Source organism: Spodoptera frugiperda, chromosome 1, assembly GCF_023101765.2.
Source record: "Spodoptera frugiperda isolate SF20-4 chromosome 1, AGI-APGP_CSIRO_Sfru_2.0, whole genome shotgun sequence".
In the NCBI taxonomy this organism is placed as follows: domain Eukaryota; kingdom Metazoa; phylum Arthropoda; class Insecta; order Lepidoptera; family Noctuidae; genus Spodoptera; species Spodoptera frugiperda.
In genome coordinates this window covers 2,378,801-2,396,710 of record NC_064212.1, presented here as the reverse complement: position 1 = coordinate 2,396,710, position 17,910 = coordinate 2,378,801, and the positions used below count along the sequence as shown (strand labels likewise).

The 17,910-nt window shown below is 35.7% G+C and overlaps 1 protein-coding gene across 2 annotated transcripts in view; it reads left to right on the top strand.

The window, feature by feature from the left end:
- The window catches only part of LOC118273278 (pseudouridylate synthase RPUSD2-like), a 465,443-nt gene that overhangs the window by 148,561 nt on the left and 298,972 nt on the right, over window positions 1–17,910 (top strand). Inside the window, exon 1 of one of the 2 annotated variants that reach the window (XM_050696241.1) lies at window positions 16,400–16,529. The exons of the other annotated variant lie outside the window; for it this stretch is intronic. The gene's annotated coding sequence lies outside the window, so the exon portion shown is untranslated. Of the gene's footprint in view, window positions 1–16,399; window positions 16,530–17,910 lie in introns of those variants that run through there. 2 annotated transcript variants of the gene reach the window in all.

Sequence of the window (17,910 nt, the reverse complement as noted above, 5' to 3'; positions counted from 1 at the left end):
CCTCACGGAAAACCGACGTGAAATAACGCTTGTGTGTTTTACTTGAGGCCCAATTACATATGCCCCATAGAGACAAACACACCATCTCTACTAGTAGGTATGTGATTAGCGCCTCGCGTCTAAGCCCTATCGGGTCATTAAACAGGTAAGTAGTTACATGTACCTTACTGACTTTTTAAAAATTCCAAAAATGTTGTCACCTTTTTTTTAATCTAACGAATTAACAGTAATGAGAGTAACAGGAATATATTCAGTCGCTTGTTCGATAATAAATTGAATCTGAGCAGAGTGCTTTGCCAAGATCTAATTATATTAGCCTTTGTTGTTCGGCTGGTCTATAGCGGACTAATGAAAGAGGTCGAATGACGTGACCGCAACGCGACTGCGAATCGAGTGTCGTGTTTATTATTTGCTGATTGATTTAAACGAATTGATTGTTCGTTAGTCAGTCGGTTCTTGTGGTTGGATTTCAGTTTTTGATTTGATGTCCTGAGTTGTTATTCTGTGATGGAGTGGGGAAAGCGATATTGTTTTGATTTTGTTCCTTTTAAAAATGCCTGTGTCGCTCACCATGTTGCACTGCAGCCAGTTTGCTTTGCAACTACGCCAACTGGGCTTAAAGATAAAGATAATTTTGATTTAAAGATTATTTGTGTACATTAAAGGTCTTATAGATATGCATTAAACATGTTGAATCTGATATAGACGTACGAATGAATATACAGAAAAAATAATTGGTTTAGGTGTATAGTTTTCATAAGTGTATGGTTAGATGTATAATTATAGATAGATTTCATTGTAGTCATAGCTTGGAGAACGTTTGTTGAGAAATATTGATCGCTATTTCGGATTCTGTAGATATTACTAAGAATTTTGGAATTTCTTGAACCAAGTTTTTGTAGTTGGTAGTTAAATGAAAATTCCGACCTGATAATTTCTACTTAATTTTCCTATGATTCCAACAATCATTATCTAAAAAACAAACCCTGTAGATAAAGCAACGAAAATACACAAATACCAAGAAATTTCTTCACAAAATAATTCCGATAGTAACTCTACCTACCCAATCCTACATTTTACTGTTAATTACATTGACGACGGTATTTTCAACCCTCGGGCCGTTCTCGAACGTTCCTAATTAACGCCTCTTATAAATTTAAGAGTGGACAATGCTATTAGTGAACCGGGAAGTGCTTCGGTATGAACTGCGATTTGTCGTACGACAAACGTGGCCGTCGCACGATTTGTCTCTGCATCGCTCGCGACGCCATGTTGAATTCCATCTTCTTTTGTTTTTGCAAAATTAAGATTAATGGCCACTGTGAAATAAATCTTGTCATTTCTACCATTGTTCTTGTTTTCATGTGTTTGCCAGGTCATTAGGTAAATGATGATCATTTTAACGCTAGCTTTATTTTGAGCTGTATAGTTTATTGGTAGTTAAATGATCACTGTCTGTGATGCCGATTGGTTTAGTAATTTATTGATACTTTCGATATTGTTCTTGTCATTCGTCTGAAGCATTGGCTGCGACGGGGTAAAATTAGCTCATAATACTTGCGCCTATATCACTCTCTAGCTCAGAAGATAGGAAGGTACACATCATGCTATGCGATTGATTGCCGAAGCTGCGGACCGCCTAGCAGGTTACCGGGGCTCCGGCTCGAAAAGCAGAAGTAGAAACGGGGTGATTTTTACTCAATAAGAGTCTGACACTTCCTCTCGCCTCATCCAAGGCGGGAGAAGTAGTTGGACGATTTTCCTCCCTCAAAAAAAAAACTTTTACCATAATTAATAATGAGATTAATTTTTCTTAGAGAAAATTGTCTTCATTTACCTAAAAATAAACAAGTTCAATGCACATAGCCATTTCCAGTCTACATTTTATAAAAATGTTCTTCAAAAATATTCCCCATAATTTAGTTGCAGCTGAGTGCATACTTAACTTGGAAGCACTTCACGATCGAATACTCTTCAAAAGCTTAATTACATGAAAGTTATTAATAAACAAATTCAAATGAATTACTCGATTGAGCGCAAAGGAAAAAGCACGCTACTTCAGTTGAGAAATACTGTACGATGCAAATTGAAATGTATTTATTTGTGAATAAAGTTCTTTATTAATTGAATTAGTGTAGTGCAGATTTTATTAAGTATTATTTTTTATAGGAGGACTTGTTTTATAGATATTTTGTTAAGGTTGTTTTTTATTCTGTCCGTCCAACCATACCAAAGCCATAGCCTCTTAAGTATATGGGGCCTAAAGTGCAGCAGTGGAATTACGCTTGGTGGTAACGACTGATGATGACCATCATCGGTTTCTGGACACTTATAGATTGTCATCTGCATCTTCCATAACTAACTGCGAGAGAAAACTAACTGCACGGTTGGCGCGGTGACTGGGCAACTGGCTGTCGCACCACGTGTCTCAGGTTAAATTTCCGCACGAGCAACTCTTTGTGTGATCCATAAATTGTTGTTTTGGATCTAGGTGTGTTGTGTATGTGAACTTGTATGTTTGTAAACGCACTCAATCCGTAGAAGAACATTTAAGTGTGGGACAACTTAAAAAAAAGAAAAAGCTACTATGAATAAATTAACATTTGGTATTTGAATTAATCTAAAAATCTACCACAAATAATAAGTACCTCCTAATTGTCCAACCATATCATTAAATATTATATACAGCTACTCTAAAAGTACTAGTTTTCACAAGCCTCTATAACCCATTATTTGTTATTACCTCTAAATATCTCATGATCCCATCTGAAACCCATCCTGAAGGGTTCAATGTTTGGACCGAAACGAAATTAAGATAATCGTATTTCATAATTCTAATCTGTGCCACTATCTTTGTTAAATTAGATTCTGTTTTTGGTAATGGAAACTATTTATGTCTTTATTATTATTTTAGTCTGTTGATGTAACTATGTATAATCATGACGATTTTTTTGCGGTAGAGTGAGGTTGAATTGAAAAATGTCGTGGTAATGTAAGACCACTTCTAATGCATGAGATTCTGGGTCCGAAACTTACCGACGGCAAGTACTAATGTGATTTTTTCCGAGTTATATGTCTTTTCTGAGATTTATTAGACACTACTAACAAATAGTGAAGGGAAATATCCCAATCCGCATTGAGCAAGCGGCGTTGGTCAGCAGTGGCCACTTATAGGCTGTTGATTATGATGTTGAGATTGGATTCAAAAGGCATACACTTTTTGATAGTTACGCTATTAAGTTATAAACATAGCACCTTTTAATATCCGAACGGATGAATTAGGACACGTCTACACATACCCTTTTCACTAGTTCCAAGTTCTACGTATTGTACTGAGCATAATTCAGATTCAGACTCCGTGATATCTACAACGAGATAATATATATTTTATTTTACTTTTCCTACTTTGACCAGTCCGAGCTGATCCCCATACTCACCAGTCGTACTTATGACCTCTCTATGCATGACGAGGCAGTTTTCATTTTACATAGCCTTACATTTGAACACATTCAATTTTATATGTCCTTGAAATATGAGAAGCATTCGGAAATGTTTTTGTAAGCGTTCCTTGACAAACCTTGTTATTTGAAACGTTAAAACAAAACCAACCGTGTATGAAAGAAGATCACATTTTTACCTTCAGCTTTGCTATGTATGGAACAAAAAGTTTCATATTCCTATTAAAAAAATATAGTATATTTGTACTCTATCTATATGGATGGGAATGACTATTATAACATTTAAGCATCTTTACATAAATAGGATATTTCGCCTAATTCCGCATAGCTACGGACTATCAGTCCAAACCAGCATCTCGACACCAAATCACCCAAATTAATAAAGCACCATTATAATCATATGCATCTCAATTACTTGTTATTAATAACGACCGGTGTTTACCTGTCATAATATAATACAGCATTTGACCGACTTGGCACCACACTGTTTGGCGCATTCCCGATTCCCAAAGTACTTTACAAACGATCCGATTTTGCAACTTTATCGTTTTGTGATAAAGTCCATATTCTATTGAGGTTATTTAATAGTTTGGGTAGCTTGATGTGCTGTTCTGGTTTACAAGCGATCCTATTGTTTCAACCAGACTTGTTTCATGACGTCATAGTGTTAAAATAGTCTTGATCTAGAATTCGCTGTCTGGGTTTTCGTTTTCTGTCTTTTTGGTAAGTGATGTGATTCTTTGGACAATGCTGTAGAAGACTTGTGCTGAAACCAGTTGTACACGAAGTGTATTTAGGTTTAAGAGATTTTAATTGTCATCAAAATGTTCAAACATATTCCTCACAGCGTCACCTGCGTTTTCGATACGACGTTGTGTGCGAAAAGCCTTTGTCCTGTCGCACTCATCCAATGACTTTTACTAACTAAAATTTGTTCCTACTCCTGCTTTTCGAGCTGGAGCCCCAGTAAACCCGCTAGGTAGTCCGTAGCTCCGGATCAGGCGTTAGCCCTACTGGGCCGCATTTGTGGTGGCTCTTTGACTATACGAAAAGGCTGAGCGACAGTATTAATTCAAATACTGATCTACACCAATAAGTTTGTAACAGTATCATACTATATTTAATGTATCCTAATATCCTAATTATTTTCCTTCTAACTTATAACTACCAACATAACCATACAACAAATCAATTTAATCACATTTCCAAACCAATTTTCTTCAATACATAGTACATTACCGACCTGGTATTGATTAAGACATTAAGATGCCGTGTCTAAAGACGCGACGGCACGCGATTTATGGCTCGCCGTGATATTACGGCGTTCTCAATAGCCCTGTATAGGCTGCAAGTCAAGTTGTACAAAACCAGTTTATCTTGGTCTCGCTTTGTATGATCTTTCCCCACATTCAACGGTCAACTTATACTGGTTTTTGCTCGGTATAGCCTGTATGTTCCTGACTTTGAATTTACTTGTAGCTATTTGTTATTGAAATTGTTTGTAAAGAAGTTTTGTTTTATTGTAAAGATCTGATATACATGTTTATAGGTAGGATTTTAAACGCAAAATATTTATGCGTTGTTAGCTACTTTAATTTTACTGTTCTATATAGCAATGGCGACTGAGACACAGAAAGACGTTGACCGAAAATTGAATTGAAAACTTCACCGAACCTTCGCGAAACGACCTTCGAGAACGTTCGAGAAAAAGTAATTCTACATAGATATGAATATAAAATGGAAGTGCTATAAATTTCCAGGCTTTGTCCGCTCATTAAATTCCATCCCTTTCCAAAGGCCTGAGATCACATTGGTGATAGCGATATAATTTCAATAAATGTCCATTGCACTCGCTCGGGTCGTTTTGGCCCTTCCATTAGATCTTATCGGGCGTAGTGTTATTTTAGATTCACTGTTTCGGTGTGGTACGTTTTTTTTTCTATAATAATATTTTATGGTTGTATCGATTTTTAAAGGGTAAGGGTGGTTTTTCAGTTACACGTGTTATACTATTTTCAATGTAGGGTTTTTATTTCAATTCTGTGGGTACCTACCTGTGTTTAGGATATATAGGATTTTAGACGTTATTTATTTGCATTATTGATAGTGGAACTCTTGACAAAGAAATTAAAAATGGTTGATTTTGACCAAAAATAACTGGTACTTAGGACAAACATGTACGACATGATTTGATTTTTCGTTATCTCTCCAAATAAGTAATATGTAGTTTCCAACATACAGTTCTCAGTTCCATTTCCTCCTCAGAAACTTCCACACTTATCAATATCACGATCTAAAATATCCAAAGCCAGTAATACAGCTAATTCCACCCAATGAACAAAGAAAGTAGCATTAATTTCGACGCTTATCTTAGATCGAAGAAAGCCAAAACTTTTTAATTGAGATAGCAAGTGAATATAAAAGCCAAGTTAAGTGAAGTTTCCTCTATACTTTCCCCAAGTGGAGTGTGAATTATGTTTCTCTTTTCAGCTGAAATGACTGTTCTAATTATACAAAAGTACCTGCTACGGTAATATAGAATTAATTTCCTTTTCGATGAAGTTTACTTTTGTTTAGCTGGTGTGATCGAAGCGTTTCTGTTTTATGTGCGTAGATTATTTTCGTTGTTCGCACGATGAGTTATTTTTTTTCTAGGTAAATTCTCTATCAGATAAAGACTAGTAATAATGTAATTAGGTACTTTAGAAATACAAATATTTACAGTATATCTGTACATGAGACTATGGAAAAGCATGCTTCGGCATGAATGGGGCAAAAGACCGACTTTTTTATGAGGGGAAATTCATCTAATGTCTTCTCCCATCTCCGAGAGGGAGTGTCAGACTCTTACTGGCTAAAAACCACCGTGGCTCTACTCCTAGGCAGTCTACAAGCCGGACAAGCTGGACCGGCTAAACTGTTGCACGAACTCAGTCATATAGAAAACCGACGTGAAACAACACTTGTGTTGTATTTTTACATGACGTTGAACATCATGAAACTAATATTCAGTTCCAATTACACATCTTAAAATACATGTTGCCACGTATCAATGTAAACGTTGCGTTACGAATTCGATATTTCAACTCAGTTACACGGAATGTGTAATTGTCCGACGCCAAGTGACATGCCGTTGTGACAGCTGTCAAAAGTGACAGCTACACGCCATTTCTGTTTCTGAGAAATAGTCCAATTACACTAGTTCACGTTGTGCGTTCGGTCCAATTTACCAAACCTGTTTTGACCTTCGCGTAACCCTAAAGTTAATTGCATAAATATTTGAAACGGTTCTGTTGATAGTAATATTACTATTGATAGTGAAACGCTGTCTATCTGTAAAGATAGAATAGGCTTAGTGGTTGTCAAGCTATGCTTGTGGCAAATTCTTCGTTTGATTCCAAGTTCTTTTCAATTTTTGGAGAACAGTGAGTAAAGTTCCCTAAGAAAAGAAGGATCATCCGATCAGGCGAGGTGATCGTGCCTGGCGTGCTTTCTACTCTGACTTCTGTCATCTGTCACTTGTCATAATATGTCGCCACAGATTCTTCGGTTTTCGAAATCCTCATTCATAATCCGGAGAATGGAAAAGGTTTAATTTAAACTTTCTATTACAGTGGAAACGTAAAAAAAGTAAATCGTACCTTTTAAAAATATTATACCCAAGTTATTTGGTTTCATTTTCAGGGTCAATGTCTGTGAAATCAGTATTACTAGTTAATCCGTTTGAAAAATTAATAAGCGGCTCACAAACTATTTTGCCAGGCCTTTTCTCAAAGTTGACCCCAATTAGCTCTCTGTGTCTCCCAAATTGGGCTGGATATCAATATTTTATGTGGGTCAATTAGTATTTGCCTTTCATAATCGGTCAGTCGGTAAATTCCAAGTATTATGACAGTATTTTGGCCTTCATTTTACACTGGAATTTAGATTTAAATTAGGAATTTGTAATTTAGATTTTATTTTGGAATTGTCGATGGGACATAGATACTTCAAATACTAGGTAATTCAATTGTGAGGTAAAAAACATTGGAACTATAGTTAGTGTATGACAATAGACTGAATTTCTAATTTAAGGTTATAATGACATGACTAGTTTTAAGAGGTTTGTCATAAATCTGCTTGCATGCTTCTCTTTGGTGTACAGTATAACGTGTATGGTAATTTCGAAGTCGCAGCATTCATTTTCATTAATCCATGTAGGTATAAAAATCGTTTAACACTCCAGCAAATATCCGTACAGCCTAAACCTGTTATAGACTAAAACCAATCTCAGAACCTAAATTATCATTTCCAACCCAATTTTCACTTAACGTCACTGTTTCAGACAAAATTATTAGCATCTAATGAAAATCCGAAGGCCTCTGAGACCTGTCACAACGAAGTTCCAATAATGTGGCAACGCACTGAAAAGGGACAGTTTCCATTAAGTTGTGAGGTTTGAAGTTATTTTATCAAAGGGATCAATAGTTACGGGGATCGACTGGCATTTGGACGGTTTATATCAATGTCTTGCCCTACCGAGTGACCGTCAAACATGGATGTTGTTTCAATTTTTGGGATTATATGGAGGGAGTGAGTTAGTGTTTTGTTGATATTTGCTTTATTGTTTTTAGGGAACAGTAAAACATGTGCGATGTAGGATTTATGACGTAATTTAAATTTCTTTTTCCGTCTTGTATGGCAACCGAGTCACCAAAACAGTGTTGTCGACTATACTGCTAGTGTCGAGTATCCGTTGATTTTTTCATCAATCGTCTAAGTGCGACTTCTGTCATATGTCGCCATATTGTTTTCAAAATGATAGAGTTACTTAAAATTATACTTAGATGTGATTGTTTTTGTTTCATTGTTATGAATGTTTACGGTTTTAAGTGTTTAACTATCTGTGAATATGATCGAATTTTACTAAATAAATTCATTTTATGGATACTTTTGAAAGCTCTGTGATTTTTTTTTTATAAATCACCAAAGCCTCCAGTAACAAGGATACAAGACAAGACCAACCACAAAGCTCATCCACCTTCAACCTTCTACTCCAACGGAATCAATAAGAAATTTAATTCCCACAAAGGGGGCCGTACACCGAACTTTTGCAAACAAGTTCGGATGTTTCTTTTTTCTTCCCATCCCGGATTCCCGGACATTGGGAGTGCTCTAAAAGAATGCCGGGATCGATTCCCGGCTCTCTTATTAGTTTTTCATCTGAAAACTTTTGGATTACGCGATAATAGAGTGAACTGTGAACGGTTTTGTTCACCTGTTTAGTTTGATAGTCTTTGTGTTCATAAATTATGCCTTCTTCTTAGTTTTACTTTGTGTATAGAAGTTTTTGTTTCGTCGAGATTTAGGAAATAGTTTTTGGGATTGACGTCTCTTAATTAATGTCACGGGTAATTAAGTAGTTTTTCTTTAATTTGTGATTAATCTTTCAAAATCCATTTTGTAATTTCTCTTATCTGCAATCTTTTTGGTAACAGGAATACAAAATGATGATAAATGATTGTATCCTAAGATTTCATAGACAATTAGGGATTTAGGGAAATTTTGGAGGGGCTTTTGAGTTGGTTTGTGTGGTACACAGCGTAGCGGCATTTTCAAAATTAACTTACAAAATTTTTGTCAATCAAATAAATCGCCTTAGTACAGAAACACACCCATAAAAACGCATAACACGACCCCTAAATAGGTGTAATACACAAAATGGGATGTACACAGGTTGCCTGGCAATTTTACTTGGCAAGAAGCCACGGCCAGCCAGCAGTTTTGATACATGGACTTGCTGTGGGTAAAGAACGTTTGCTTAGCTCCCAAAGGTGTAATCATGCCAAGAGGTGGAGCATAAATCGATTCCAAGCAGCATCTTGAATTTAAAGGATATCTGTGTGAAGTGCTTCTTTGCATTTTGTTGCGTAGTTTTTTAAAGAATTGTGGGTTTGGGAGTTTAGTGTGGATTTGGATAAATATTTTAGTTTGGTTTAAAGAATTTAGGGTTCTAGTATGGTTTCGAAAGACCTAAAATGCTACAGATCTTCTTAAAAAAAGCGACGAGTTTGAGGATTCCTCAGATTACTCATAATTTGATAAATATTCTGAATATATTAATAACCGAATCAATCTTATAGACTGCACGGTTAGCTGGGCAACCGAGCCTGGGTTCGATTCCCGCTCGGAGCAACTCTTTGTGTGATGATGTGAACTTGTATGTTTGTAAACGCACCTACCACACAGGAGAAATTCCTAACAACGTTTTCTTTAAAAAAAAATGCCTGTGTCTAAGGCAAGAAAATTATCGCTTTAGCACAAAAATTGCCGTATGACCTGGAAAAAAGCTAACACGTAACCGCTCTAGATAGGTTTAATTATTTTTTAAATGTCAGCCTCGTGGGTAATATACCAAAATTGATTTTTAATGGCCCATCATCAATAAAATCTGGTCACTATTAAGGAGGTACTTTGTGATTAGGCGGTAACATAGGACCTGCATAGAATATCTTTGCCTTTCCCTAGAATATTTTATTCATTATTAATACAAAATACTACTATCATTACAGGAACTCCTAATTCAATAGTGTATTGACATTTTTTTAACCTTAGACTAAATTAAATAACAAATAGTTTTAAACAACACTTCACTGTAACACTTACCACTAAACATATCCTAAATGGTTACGTATTACTTATAATATCTCATACGTTCCTCGAATGTTTTATTGTCTTACAATATCCAATTACTTCTAAAGCCTTATAAAAATGTTATTAGATCCATTTTCAATTAACAACAGCTAGTATCGTTGTTGTGATAAAAAGATAAAAAGAAAAAGATACGGAACAAATAAATAGAGTTCTTTGAAGCATAGTTTTTTATTAGAAGTATCTTTTGTTATCGAAGAGGTTTCATCTTGCATTGTGAAACAAGAAAGGTAGGATGCAATTCAATGCCTACTTGCAATATCCACGGAGAGTAAAGGTATATATTTAGTTTTGTAAAATTATTTAATGGTTTTAAATTAAGCAATACCTAACCAAAAGCTGATCATAGATAACCAGAAATTTGGATGGTGGGAAACCTACTAACGGCAAGTCTCAATGTAATTTTTTCCAAGATATCCACTTGTACTTTCTAAGATTATTTAGATACCTCTGACAAATAGTGAAGGAAAGCATTGTGAGGAAACTTGGGCTTATAATTTCTAATTATAAGAGGCCTTTGATCAGTAATGGCCAGCTTATAGGTTGTTGATGATATCCTCAGTTTGACTTGTCTAAATTAATCGTTAAAAAAGGAAATTCTAATTGCTATATTTTACCCATACAAACAAACAGGTAAAGCTAAATAAAAGCACTTAAAATGAAAAAGCCTTCGTTTAGTTTTAGGTTTACATTAGTTTGAAAGACAAAAATTAACGATTGTTAATAAGTAACCCATACTAATAAGTTAAATTTTAACTTCACATGGATTTTTTAACGTTTGTTTTGTTGTTTTATAACGTTCTACAAACCTGTAGAACGTTATAAAACACGGTGTAATATTATTTGAGTAATATACATTAAGGTGGCATTCGATTCCTGCGCGCCACCGCTCCGGTCTGATATTAAAAATCCCATACTATTTGTAAAGGTGTGGTTGCATAGGTAGATCAGGATGAAGTTTTGTTTTTGGGGAGAGAGACTAGGGAGTGTGAGATTTTCACCTTCCTAAAACTACGTCGGTTGCCACCTTCGGCACCTGTAAGGGGCACCGAGTCCTCCAATAGACCTGGCCCAGGGCCCCTACCGTCTTCTTTACAGAAGATTTTCCCATAATCTCCACATTTAGCAAGCGAGATGGAGATCTCTGTTTGAAAGGTCACAACAAATCCAAATTACATTGTTCACAATATTTTAATTCAAATTCTAATCTTTGCTTTTTTTTCTTTCAGGTAAACAATGCCACACCCTATAATATACAAACAACTTTACCACCAAAACTACGTAAGTATACTTCACTTGCCTTGCACCGTCACAATATACATACACCTCCATTCAAGACATGTTCATTTAATCACATGCATTATAAATAGCTTCTGACACTAATGCAAGTGTAACCGCAGCTTTACCTAGGTAATCTAGATGTGTGCGTTACGATGCTCTGGGGACGCGAGGATCCGTCGACTAGCCGTAACGTCTATACGTTGCTGTAGCTTGTAGCTGTAACGTTGTGTTGCTGGGTGATGTGTGGGTTTCTGGATAGGACTTTTTATAGTTTGAGGTTGGTAGGTGTAATTTTGTGGGATATTGTTAGATTAATTATTTAGGCTAATCCTTTAATCCTTCCATGCCGGTTTCGGCTACGGCGACCGTTTCTGGACTACTGGCGTCTATCATGGGCTCTCATGTGGCTGGCAAATCCACCTTTGTTTACAAATGTTCAATTTAGGCTAATATAATGAGAATAAAGAAAAGAAGGAACATCAAGTTTTCAGAAGTGTTAATTAATAAAGTGATCGCTAGGTTATTAAATAAGATTTTTTTTTTGTAGAAAATTTCGTTGTACCACGCTTGGATTTTCTCCTGTATCGTGGGTGCGTTTACAAATATCATAAATTGTTGTTTCAAACAACAATTTGTGGACCACATAGATTGGTTGCGTGCGATAACCGAACCCGCTACACGTTGCGCGGCAGCCAGTTACGCAGCCACCCCATCAACCGTGCAGTCATTTATGTATGATGATATGTCGAATTTACTTCATACTATAGAGAGAACTCTAATAATATGACGTCAATAACTATACCCTTTTCATTGCTAGTTTTAGCATGAATCTTCCTTCCATGAACACTATCCAGCATTTCCCAACTCTACATCACTGACTTAGCTACTCATGTGCTTATCACGGACACAGTATAGTGGTCTAGGGATTGCCCTGTACTGTGCACATTCCACTTCTAAGCAATCTGTTTATAAAAACCAATACCTTTTTAAATAAAATGCTCAAAGAATTTTATAAAACAAATTAGCTATTAGTATTTACTTTACAATCCATTTACGGTCCGTTTAGCAGGTTATTTAGCGTTTGTTGGCTTCAAATTGGGCCAATTATTCAATGAAGGGAATTAGGGATTCTTTGAATGAGTAACCGCATTTAGGTTGATCTTTTATGGCTGCCAATTTCTATGTGCTGGGTCGCATTTTAATTATTTTTAGGAAAAAAGATACCTGTGCTAAGATTCTTAGATTAATTAGACAAGAAAATAATCGTGAGGAAACCTGACCTTATAATTTCTGATTATAAGATTGAAATTGCCAATTGATGATAATGAGGTACCTATACATTATAAAATTTATAGGTACTTTTAAGAAAACTGGATTTTGTTAGCCAGGATTTTACAGTTCTTCTTAGGTGAAAAATTCATAGAGAAAAGCTGATCGAAAAGTGATATTTACTTAATTTAGTATGTCTCACGAAAGTTACAATAAAATTACTTAATCTCCTTTTTTAATTTCTTGTAATGATATAAGCCTACTTCTAGAACCGTCTTGAATAAAAAAACGATATTTCCAATTTTTTTTTTTCAAATCTAACTTTTTACCTCCAAACCAAACATTCTTCAAACTTCACATACACAAGAGTCAATACTCCAAACCTTGATATCTTTACCAAACTATCCAAAAACCGATGACCACCACAACCCAACCCCCTCAGTAATTGGCATTATGCATAAGTAGATTACCAACTAATCACTTAAGAGCACCACAGGCCCCATTTCCGTCAGTTAACTTTGGAAGACCCCCATGGGGGATGCAAACGTTAGGATTATATACTATGTAGTTTGTACACACAACCACGTTGACCTATACAAACCAATTTATCATGGTCTCGCTTTGTATGATCTTTCCGAACAATCGATGGTCAATTTATACTGGTTTGTATAGCTGAGTGTGCAGCCCTGTACCTACTCAAATCTGTATTTTTCATTGGAATCTCCACTTTATATCAAAATGTTAAAGTTGAAAATGTTATAAAGGAGTTTGATAGATAGGGGTAGGTTGATCTGCTGGTGTTTGTGCTATTTGATAGCTATTGTTACATGGTAAGTAGTGCATGGGTTCGTAGTATCAATGCAATTTGATTTCCGTTAGTAGATTTAGATTATTTTATAGAATTGATGATTGGCTATGCATATTATGTGCATGATCCCCTAGGCTGCCGTGCAACGACACGTCCTTCGGTTCTCTGTTGTATAAATGTGTCTTTTTTGAAATAAACTTATTATTATAAACTTGTAAATGTTCTTATGTAGATAAATAAAGTTTGCCATTATCTCCGAGTCAAGTGTGGAGATTATATGAAACCTTTTTTAGTAAAATTACAGACTCCAAAATATGATTTACTAATATTATTTTAGAAAAACGCATACCCCTAAATGCAGCAGATCATTAATCAAAACAAATACGAATAAAATACATTAAAACACTCCCTTTTACACCCATATCCTTGAAGATAATGCAAATTACGCCCTCGAACATATTCCCCAGCCGGCAATTCGTTCTACAGCCCTACGCACTAGTGATAATCCGTGTATATCCGAGACCTTACTATTCACAGGATTACCTGGGAAGCGAAAACATTGAAATCTATGTATTTCACCCTTGCTACGTCATTGTAAGACAATAAATATTGAACTTAGAACCTACATTACTTTAATATACTCGTATGTTAACGATTTTGGCTTTTCTGAAAGTTTCTTAGTGATTTTGACTGATTTGTTAAGAACTATCAAGTTTTTGGAAAATTACTTTGTAATGCACATAGCTGGAAATTATGGCTCATAAATTTGGCAATAGAGTCATCCCTCATCACGTAAGACTTATAAGTGATGAAAGGTGAGTGTTATTATTATGTTGGGAAATTAAAAACGTTAGATTTAGATTTAGATTTCAGCCATGATCGTCCCACTGCACGGCAAAGGCCTTCCTTCCACTCCTCTCTGTTTAATGCTTTTTGTGGCCAATCCTTGTCATAACTGTTGAATTCGTCCCGAGTTTGATTAAAAACGTTACTTTAAGTTTAAGTTACTGTAGTAGCACGGAGTCTGGAATTGTGCCCCGTATTTAGGAATAGCATTACATGGGACTTGATAACACAAATATTGTACCTCTGCCTTGCTCTTCGGGGTAAAAGGCGTAAGTAATGAATTGTATGTTTAAATTGCTTAAGAATTTGAAGATTATAATAGTAGACTTAACTCCGAGTCTTATTATTCCTTTAAATTATGGAAAACACCACACCTAATTTTAACCAACATAGCACAGTATTTGATTAAACATCGCATGGCGTTTAAATGCCCCTACACGATAAATAAATCAACGCAACTTTGCACCGTATTTCACACGATTCAAAGTGGTGTAACCATAGGCGTTGTAATTGCAACAGTCTATCAATTTTTATTACGGTGTTGCGTGTGCCGATATCATCGTTGTGGGTAGGCAGGATTGAGTCAACTTGTTCGATGTGGTAGAAAGGAGTTCGTTGGGTTGTGTTTCAGGGTTTTTGGCTGATATAGATGTGGTTTTTAATATCAAGTGTTTTTTAATTAAACATTTTAAACGGCTGTAAGAGAGGTTCTGGACAGAAACCACTGGAAGTAGATCGTCCGTTCCAGATGCAATTCTAATGCTGACTACGATCTTCAGAATGAGGCAACGACCAGAGAGTGAAATAAAGTCTTTTAATTCTCGAAGACGTAGTCAGGGTAAATTAGTATCCGGAGCTTCGAACTACCTAGCTGGTGTACCGGGGCTCCGGCACGAAATGCAGAAGTAGGAACGGGGTGGTTTTTAGTCAGTCAAAAGTCTGATACTCTCTCTCGCCTCGCCCAAGGCAGGGAAGTCATTGGATGATTTTCTTCCCTTAAAAAATAGGATAGCGTCATAAATTGGCCAAAATTTAATTCTACATTCCTTTGACTTTTTACTTTAAGTTTTTGTCAATATTCTAAACATAGACTATTTGAATAAGCTTTTAGTTTACAGTATACAGTAATAAGTATATAGTTATATACAAACCGTATGTAAAACCCCATTTAAATCAAACTATCAAAAATACTACAACAAATTCTTTTACGAACAAAATAACTGTCACCTTTGCCTATCACAAACTAAACAAACAATATCACATACAAATTCACCCTAAAGATTATTAATTTCCAATGAGCTGATGATCTGATCCCTTACATTAAACACATACAAGAATATAATAATATAATCCAATCCATTATTGAATACCACACGTATTACTTATGAAGAGATCACATAAACCTTTACGAAATTTCCAAATCGAATGCTTGGTACTTGGATATCACCCTCCGTCGCGAACGCCTTTGGTGTTGCTAGCTTAAGAACAGGTTTGGGATAAGGGAGATTTTGTTAGGTACCTTTAATGTTTTGCTAAAGTATGACTTGTGTGAAATAGACGTGAGTAGTAAGCTGGTAATTGGTAATTCAATTATGAATGTTTTGGTCGATCTGATTGTCAGGTCTAATCCTAAGAACGATCGAGCTAATTGTGATGGTTTAAATGGCATTTTGAAGGGAGTTAATCTTTAGATGTGTGTTTTTACTAGTATAATGAAAATTGTATTCAAGTTATTTTATGGTAGGTACTGATACGTTGTTAAAAACTACGTCTTCCTTAATGTAGTAATGGCACATCAAAATTAACAACGTGTTAAGATATCGAATCGAAACTTTATTGCCTTCAGTTACAGCAACGTAACTTAACGACATCTTCATCTAAGTTACAACACCAAACAGAAGAGTGCAGAAAACATTAAAACTCGGACCTCTCACTCGCTGCAGCGCCACAAAACTATGCCTACTTTTACCCACCCTCTAGTGAGCCTACTTAAGTTGACAATAACATAATTCCCGTCTGCGGGTGGCAACACCGCCGCCCGCCTTACAGTTCCCGTGCCGTCGCCGCCCCGGACGCACGTCCGCCGTCTTCGCCCGCGTGTTAGTGACGTGAAACGTGTTTCACCGTGTTTGTGTGTTTCTCGTGAGTGGCTAACGTGAGACAGTTGCGAGATCAAGGTATGTTTCTCGTTTTTGTCCTCGCGTAACGCCGATTGGAGTTTTGCCATCACCCTTTGTTTACATGGGATGTTTGGCTTGTCTGTTAAGTGTCTGCGATGTCAATACACTGAAATGTTTGAATATTCACAAATGGAGAAATTCTAGGGTTTTGACAGCTATTTAACAGAAGCTTCTATTCCATTTCAGCTCAATTTTCATGTCTGTGGATGTAGTATTACGTGTAAAGACACGAGAACAAGTAATTCAACTATATTGAGGCTACATAAATAATAAACATACTCTAAGATTGTGTAGATCAAAAAGAAGGGCTCGATTCATTCGTCAGCCGGTCGCCGGCCGGATTCCATCGACCTACGTACTTTCAGATATTAAAACACAAAGTTCAAAGGTCGTTATTTTAGGACAAAATAATTCGATAATGTTACCTACCCATTTATTATCTCTGGGGACGATATATGATAGGACATTATTTACGATATATTCGCTAGGTTGACCCAAATAGTTGGAGCTGCCGGTTGTTTGCGCAAATAAAATTAGGTAAGTTGAAACAAAAATTGGAAATTATTGTGAACATGAACGTGAAGTTTATTTTCCCTGCGATTCGATGCTTCGAAACTTTTATATGGACGAGGTCGACTGCTGTTTTTTTATAAGTTTAAACCAAAAATAATGCGAAATATGGTCTTTAAACATCTGAATGGTACCTATAGCTAATTGGTATCTTGAACTGCACTCTACTAAATGCCAATTAACTACAAAAGGTACTGAATCTCAAGTAGGTACATCAAAATGCAAATTGCACATTTTACTCAGGTATTACATACAATACATACATACATACATAAAAAATGGAACTCAGGTATGAATACAATAAAATTCACAGAAATTATAAATTAACAGCCATATACACTGAAAAGCCGTTCGAAAACCTTCGTATATTTTTCTTTTTACAATATTTCTATTAATCCTCTCATATTGATATTTATAGTTACAGTCATCCCTTAAAATATGACTTTTTCATTTTGTTTCAGGCTGTATACGTCATGACCAATTTATATATCTGATGCTTACAACACAAAAGATTTCAGAGACAAAATTATTACTATAGATATTTTTTATCAGTGGAAATTATGAACAAGACAATGGGTCTTAGGTATCTTTTTATACTAGTGGTCGCCTAGTGGTTGAAATTCAACCATATATGATTTAATTTACAATACCACTTAACATACGTTCAAGGATAATTTTTATTTAACTCAAACTCAAACAAACTCTTTTATAAAACTCTCTTCATATGAGACGTCAATATCATTGCAATGTCTATCGATTTTGACGTTTTGTCAAATACGATCAGATACTATGCATGTGTGTGTAATGT